The sequence below is a fragment of the Ovis canadensis genome, chromosome 17 (genome assembly GCF_042477335.2).
Source record: "Ovis canadensis isolate MfBH-ARS-UI-01 breed Bighorn chromosome 17, ARS-UI_OviCan_v2, whole genome shotgun sequence".
NCBI classification, from domain to species: domain Eukaryota; kingdom Metazoa; phylum Chordata; class Mammalia; order Artiodactyla; family Bovidae; genus Ovis; species Ovis canadensis.
The window spans coordinates 58,693,313-58,700,813 of record NC_091261.1 but is presented as its reverse complement, the minus strand read 5'-3'; positions in this window follow the sequence as shown (position 1 = coordinate 58,700,813).

The following is a 7,501-nucleotide window of genomic DNA, read 5'->3' as shown; positions in this document are numbered from 1 at the left end:
ACTCTGTTAACCTTTGACCTGCTTTGTTTTGTACTCCACGGCTAAATTTGCCTGTTACTCCAGGTATCTTTTGACTTCCTACTTTTGCATTCCAGTCCTGTATAATGAAAAGGACATCTTTTTTGGGTGTTAGTTCTAGAAGGTCTTGTAGGTCTTCACAGAACTGTTCACCTTCAGCTTCTTCAGCATTACTGGTTGGGGCATAGACTTGGATTACTGTGATATTGAATGGTTTGCCTTGGAAACAAACAGATCATTCTGTCGTTTTTGAGACTGTATCCAAGTTCTGCATTTCGGACTCTTTTGTTGACTATGACGACTCCATTTCTTCTAAGGAATTCTTGCCTACAGTGAAGTGAAGTGAAAGTGACATCGCTCAGTCGTGCCTGACTCTTTGCGACCCTGTGGACTGTAGTTTACAAGGTTCCTCTGTCCATGGAATTTTCCAGGCAAGAGTACTGGAGTGGGTTGCCATTTCCTTCTCCAGGGGATCTTATAATAATGATTATCTCAGTTAAATTCACCCATTCCAGTCTATTTTAGTTCACTGATTCCTAAAATGTAGATGTTCACTTCAGAAGGCATTGATTAAATGAATTACAGTGCATACATACTCTGTAATATTATGTAGTTATTCACACGATACTATTGAAGTGGGTTCTAAGTATTGCTGATATGTTTTTGTATTACTTTCCTGTGAGTGAAAGTTGCTCAGTCGTGTCTGAATTCTCCAGGCCAGAATAGTGGAGTGGGTAGCCTTTCCTTTCTCCAGGGGATCTTCACAAGCCAGGGATCAAATGCAGGTCTTCAGTATTGCAGGTGGATTCTTTACCAGCTGAACAACAAGGGAAGCTGTGTAACAAATGACCACAACCTTAGCTGCTCAAACAACACTGACCTATTATCTGGAGGCTTTACAATTCAGGAGACTGGGCGGGACTGACTGGGTTCTCAGCCCAAGGTCTCACACAGCTGACATTAAGGTGTGGGACAAGGGTGAGAGGTCACCTAGAGCTCCTGTACTAGTGGTTGATTCTAGTTCTTTGAGGTGGTTGTGGGAGGCGGGGAGTAGGGGTATCCATTTCCTGCTGGCTGGCATCTGGGGGTTGCTCTCAGCCTCTACTACCTTCTAGTACTCCTTGTCATGGGACTTTGTTTATGCCCAAAGCCATCATTAAAGAATCTCCCTGACATCAAATCCTCTCTCCTACTTTGCACCTTTCCATCATCAGGAAATGCCCGGTCTCTTTAAAGAGACAGTGGGTTTGACTTAGCTTGCATAATCTCCCTATGGAGGGCAACTGATTAGTTTTGTTTGATTTTTTTGTTTGTTTGTTTGTTTTTTGTGGACCATAAGTCTTTATTAAATTTGTTCCAGTATTGCTTCTGTTTTGTGTTTTGGTTTTTTGGCTGCAAGGCATATGGGATAGCTCCCCAACCACAGGTCAAACCCACACCCCCTGCATCGGAAGGCAAAGTCTTAACCACTGGGAATTCCTATGGGTGACTGTTTTGGGGATTTAATCACTTTTTCAAATTCTCTTCATAGCATCACCTGGATAAGTGTTTAAATTGGAAGAATGTAAAACAAGAAGTGGGAAATCTTGAGGTAGAATGTTGCCTATCATAATTGTCAAAAGAGCAGTGACCTCCCCCCAGCCCCCGCCACCAAAAAAAGTGTAGAGTGTTTCTACCTTTTGTAGCAGTCACAAACACAAAACAGAATAAAAATCAGCCACAATAAAATAGTGAGTCCAAAGCAGAGCTAAAAAAAAATCACAGTAAAAAATCCACACTCCCTGTGTTACTTTGGGAAGTTTCTATGCCTGTTTCCTCATCTGAAAAGTGGTAAGAACCATAGTACCTACCATCTAGGACTGGGGAAATGTCCAGGAGTATGCTGAGTATTTAGAACGTTGCCAAGCTCAGGGTCTGTAACCACTGCTAGGCTGATTATATATTTGCCTGTTAAGTCTGGAAAAACCTGAAACAGTATTAATAGCGCTGCTCTCAGTGGGATGCTGTGAGATTTTAAAAACCTGTTTATCTGTATGGCTGTATAATAAAACTTGGTCATGTAATAAAAATAAGTTGACAACCTGAAAGAATAACTATGGGCCTCTGCAAGCAACAGGTTGTTACTGGAACATCTTCCATTTAGTAAAGCTCCAATATGCCCAGAATTGGACCTGTGTCTCTTACATAATTAGAAATAGGAAGCCATATATGTCAGACTCACTGTCTCCTTCAGCACTGATGAGGATCTTTAGGGTGAGCATCCTCCTGCTGAAAAGTTATGAAAAGAGTCTGCTCAGCCATCAGAACAGCAGTGGGAATCAAAGGCCTGCTTTCTTGCCCAAAACTAAAAGGGAGAAGCACTTAGTCCTGGTTTGCCGGGGTCCAGCCCCGGTGGATCCAGGGTGATTCGAAGGTGGGGGGACGGAGTCGGTGTCTTTGGAAAAATACATATTTAATCACAGATAGAGAGAGATTAGAAATGGATAGTGTAGTAGGAAGATTAGTGGAGAAAAGGAGGCTGAATAACTTGGATTACGTGGAATAGCATCCATGCTCCAGATGGGAATTCAGCCAGAAAAACCGGGAGCAAGAGAGAAGCGACATGGGGGAATCAGTCTTTCCGGAAACTGATCCGATTTCTTTATTTTTGGGTTTGCTTATATACCTTTTGTTACACATAGGGATGAATACAGAGTCACGCGGGGGTCAGCAGTCCTGACCTTTATCAAAATCAGGTGCTTCACATAAATGTATAAAAAAAGGTACATCATCTTCTGGCCATGAGTGAGACCTGCTGACATTTTATGATGCTTTCTTTCTGATAACCAAAAAACTTATTTCTTCCAAGGGTGTTTTTTCTTAAACCAGGCACCACCCTCCAAATAAAGTTACATTCCTATAGGGTGAGGGTGTAGTGAGTTACAATCAAGAAAGGAATTTATTCAACCCAAGGTTAACATGATTAGTCTTAAAGGTTAATACTTATTTCTTCCTATATGCTAGTTATATTCATTATAAGGGTAGGGAACATGGAGATTTAGCAGCAAACATCAACCCAACAAATGAAAATCCTTTCACCAATGCTCCCCTTAAGATCTATTTAGTCTTAAGATGTGATAAAGTTACATTCTTACATAGCAAGGACACAGTGATTTATAACAAAGTACAGTGATCTATTACAAAAGAGAAAATCCATTAACTCAAAAAGTCTAGTATTGCTAACATCAAAAACTACCATATTTCCTTTGCTATATTCCAAATACATTGATTAATATATTCCCAGGTGCCTAAGGATATAGAGGCCTGGCGGCGATCATTGACTCAACAAGAAGAAAAAGTCCTATGCTAATTAAGACTCTCAAAATACTCCAAAACTCTCTGTGCTGTTTATGGTTGAGAGGTAGTAAACAATCATGTGCCTAGTGGCAGCAGTAAGGATAATCCTGTCACACAAGCTAGTCTGTCAGCAGAGAGGTTTGACCTGAGACAGCTTTGTCCCACCCAGAGCAGGGAATTAGCAGCAATTATTGACACAACAAATGAAGAGACCCTTCACCAATATAATTCCTAACCAACTATACTAATAATTTCTAACTCCCCAAAAGAATTTGCCTTTAGTAAGTCTAAAACATCTCGTGCCTCTCAGGTTGGGAGGCTGCAAGCAATCACATGTGGCCGGACAAACCTATACAGGTGGGCTAGATAACCTTCAGAGGAGTCCGTAAGCTGAAACACTCTTGTCACGCCCAAGAATTTTTATTGCCTTGGAGCTGCACGTTTACTCCTTCTCCGAGAGAAACGGTTATGGGGGAGAGCCCCCCGTAAAGTCAGAGGTGTAGGTGAGAGCATAAAACAGACTCTGGTTTTGGGGTTAGATGCTCGGGAACAGGGGGTTTCCTGAGGCTTGATCACGCCTTTGCGTATGCCAAGCCTCCTTCCTCATGACCTTTGCCATGGGCGGAATTCCTCATGCTGGCCCCCGGCACTGGTTGACTTCCTCCTGTTCATTAAACAACACTAGAAAGAACTAGTTACTCTCAGACTAACAGCTTTTTTTTTTTTTTTATCACTTTCAAGTGCTGTCAGTGAAAGCCAGGAAAAGGAAACATAAGCAGCACACTTAAACCACAGTTCTACATATATCTTTTTTTTCTTTTAATGAAGATTTCTCACTTTCCTTCTCTCTCCATCTCTCTCTCTCTCATACACTCACACACACACCCCACATTTGTAGTTCTCATTACTAAGGAGAGGAATGAAGATGCAAAGATGGAAAACTCTGGGGACTTCCCTGGCTGTCCAGTGGTTAAGACTACACTCCTCCACTGCAGGGGGTGTGGGTTTGATTCCTGATTGGAGAACTAAGATCCCACATGTCAGGGTGCAGCCAAGGGTGCGGGGCGGTGGGGGGGGGGGGGCGGGTAGGGGGAGGAAATAAAAAAAGATGGAAAACTCTGATGGAAACAAAGAAGCAGAATACCTCATTTATTAATGTCAAGAAGGGTTGGGGTAGGGGAGATGGGGGAGTGGGGGATGGGGGGGAGATGTAAGTGTTGACTTTTTTTCTAAGTCACAGAGCCATTTTTGAAGCCAACATGCCCACAGTGACCTCCCTTGAAAATGCTATCACCTTATGCAGGGTAGATAATAAATTTTCATTTTTTTCCCACCCAGAGCTAGGAACTAGCGAAATAGTCTGAACAAACACTATGATCAAAAAAAAAACCACACACATACATGTTATGCCCAGAGTCCGAGTCCCCAAAACTGAGAGAATAAGACGTCCACAGCAATGCAAAAGCATGAAGGGGTTTTATTTCTAGCTCGAGCTAGGGCTCCTGCCACATCCAACTCAGTGGAGTGGAGCAAGGAGCCCAGAGCCCAGATTTACAGCAGTATTTATAGGTTTTAGAACAGAGAGTTGGCAAGCGCTGATTGGCTGCAGGAGTTTCCTAGTATTTACTAATTGGCTAATCTTTATTGGCTGCAGGGGGATGTCTTTTACGTCCTGATAAACTCAAACCAGGTTATGGGGAGTATGCTGATTAGGTAAGTCCTGGCATCCATGGGGATGACCTCACTGGGCAATGACTCAGCCTTTCCCGTGAGTCCTACCTTAGTCCCCGAAGCCTATCATGGCGTTTGTTAGGTCCCAACAATACATACATTTTGCATTATGTATATTTTAAGACCCTTATGTTAGAAGCATCTGGAGAAAACTCCTACGAGATGCCAAGTTCTACCTCCTCTCCACCTCATAATTATTTCTATATCATTCAATAATAACACAGTTGTCTTTGTACCCTTTTATATTACCTACCTGGGAAAATCATAAAAGACTTCATCAAAATGAATGCATTAACTATGATTCTGTTTATAGCTTTTCTCATTTTACAAATGGGTAAACGAAAGCCATGAAAGGATAAAGTAATGGTCCCCCAAAGATGTGTCAGAATATCTTACCTCATGCAACAGGTGTATTCCAGGAAAACTGAATAAAAGTGAGTTTCAGCCTAGCAAAGCCTACTGTGGCAGCACTGACTTTAACTAAAAATATCAGAAATGCATTCTCAAGGAAATAAAATCTCACAACAGAGCAAATTCAGTGATTTTACTTAACTTAACAAGCATCTATTGATGTCTGTTTTCTGGTGCCAGACAAGCGAAGGTGAGCACTTCACCCTGATCACAAAACATAATGAGGTCAGTAGAGAAGAGACAGAGAGCATTAGGGGCGGGGAGGTATAGAACAATCCCAGATGAGTCATTGGGGACCTTCATACATGCAGCCATCTGTGAAAAGGAGCCTCTGAAATGGATTAAATGGCGGGCATGAAAAAGAATATTTTTGGTCACCCAAGGTCACTGTTTTATTCAGGGTGGCAATATACCCAGCTAACAGACTGCATTTCCTAGCTGTCTGGGATGGACGATGTGGTCATGCACACAGTAAGATAAAGTCATAAAGGCTGTGTGAAATTCCAGGAGGAGCCCTTAAAATGAAATACAGCATTATATCCTTCCTTCCTGCTGACCTGGAATGTGCATGCGATGGCTGGAGCTCCAGCAAGCATATTACACCTAGAAACTATCTTAAGAATAAAGGCCAGACATTATGATGCTGGAGTAGAAAGAAAAAAGCCTCTGTCCTTGGTGACTATGGAGCCAAGATATAAACTTCAACTTCTAACAACAGGAATACAGATTGAGCTCACAAAGAAATTGAAATGCACCTACAACCACTGTGGTAAACTGGGAAGCTCAGGTCCCATCTGTTAAACAAGGAGGCCCCTTGACTGAGGGCTTAAATGCCCCAGTGCTTCCTTAACCACACCAAAAGAGAAAAAGTGAAAGTGTTAGTGGCTTAGTTGTGTCCCACTCTTTGCAACTCCATGACTGTAGCCCACCAGGTTCTTCCGTCCATGGAATCCTCCAGGTAAGAATACTGGTAGCCAGCCATTCCCTTCTCCAGGAGATCTTCCCCACCCAGGGATGGAACCTGGGTATTCAGCACTGCAGGCAGATTCTTTCCATCTGAGCCAATCAAACCAAAACCTAAGCTGTAAATGCCTCAAGGTTACAGAACTGAAACCTAAGGATAACCAATCACAGAGAGCCAACTAAGCGTTCAGCAACAAGATAAAACTCTACCCGGATGGTCAATACTGAAATCATATTGATTATATTCTTTGCAGCCAAAGGTGGAGAAGCTCTATACAGTCAGCAGAAACAAGACTGGGAGACTTAAATTGAAGAAAGTAGGGAAAACCACTAGACCATTCAGGTATGACCTATATCAAATCCCTTACATTTATACAGTGGAAGTGACAAATAGACTCAAGTGATTAGATCTGATAGAGTGTCTGAAGAACTACGGACAGAGGTTTGTGACATTGTACAGGAGGCAGTGATCAAGACCGTCCCCACGAAAAAGAAATGCAAAAAGGCAAAATAGTTGTCTGAGGAGGTCTTACAAATAGCTGAGAAAGAAGACACAAAAGGCAAAGAGGAAAAGGAAAGATATACCCATTTGATTTCAGAGTTCCAAAGAATAACAGAGAGAGATAAGAAAGCCTTCCTCAGTGATCAGTGCAAATAGAGGAAAACAACAGAATGGGAAAGACTAGAGATCTCTTCAAGAAAATTAGACATACCAAAGGAACTTTTCATGCAAAGATGGGCACAATAAAGGACAGAAATGGTATGGACCTAACAGAAGCAGAAGATATTAAGAAGAGGTGGCAAGAATACACAGAACTAAACAAAAAAGATCTTTATGACCCAGATAATCATGATGGTGTGATCACTCACCTAGAGCCAGACATCCTGGAATGCGAAGTCAAGTGGGCCTTAGGAAGCATCACTATGAACAAAGCTAGTGGAGGTGAAGTAATTCCAGCTGAGCTATTTCAAATCCTAAAAGATGATGCTATGAAAGTGCTGCACTCAATATGCCAGCAAGTTTGGAAAATTCAGCAGTGGC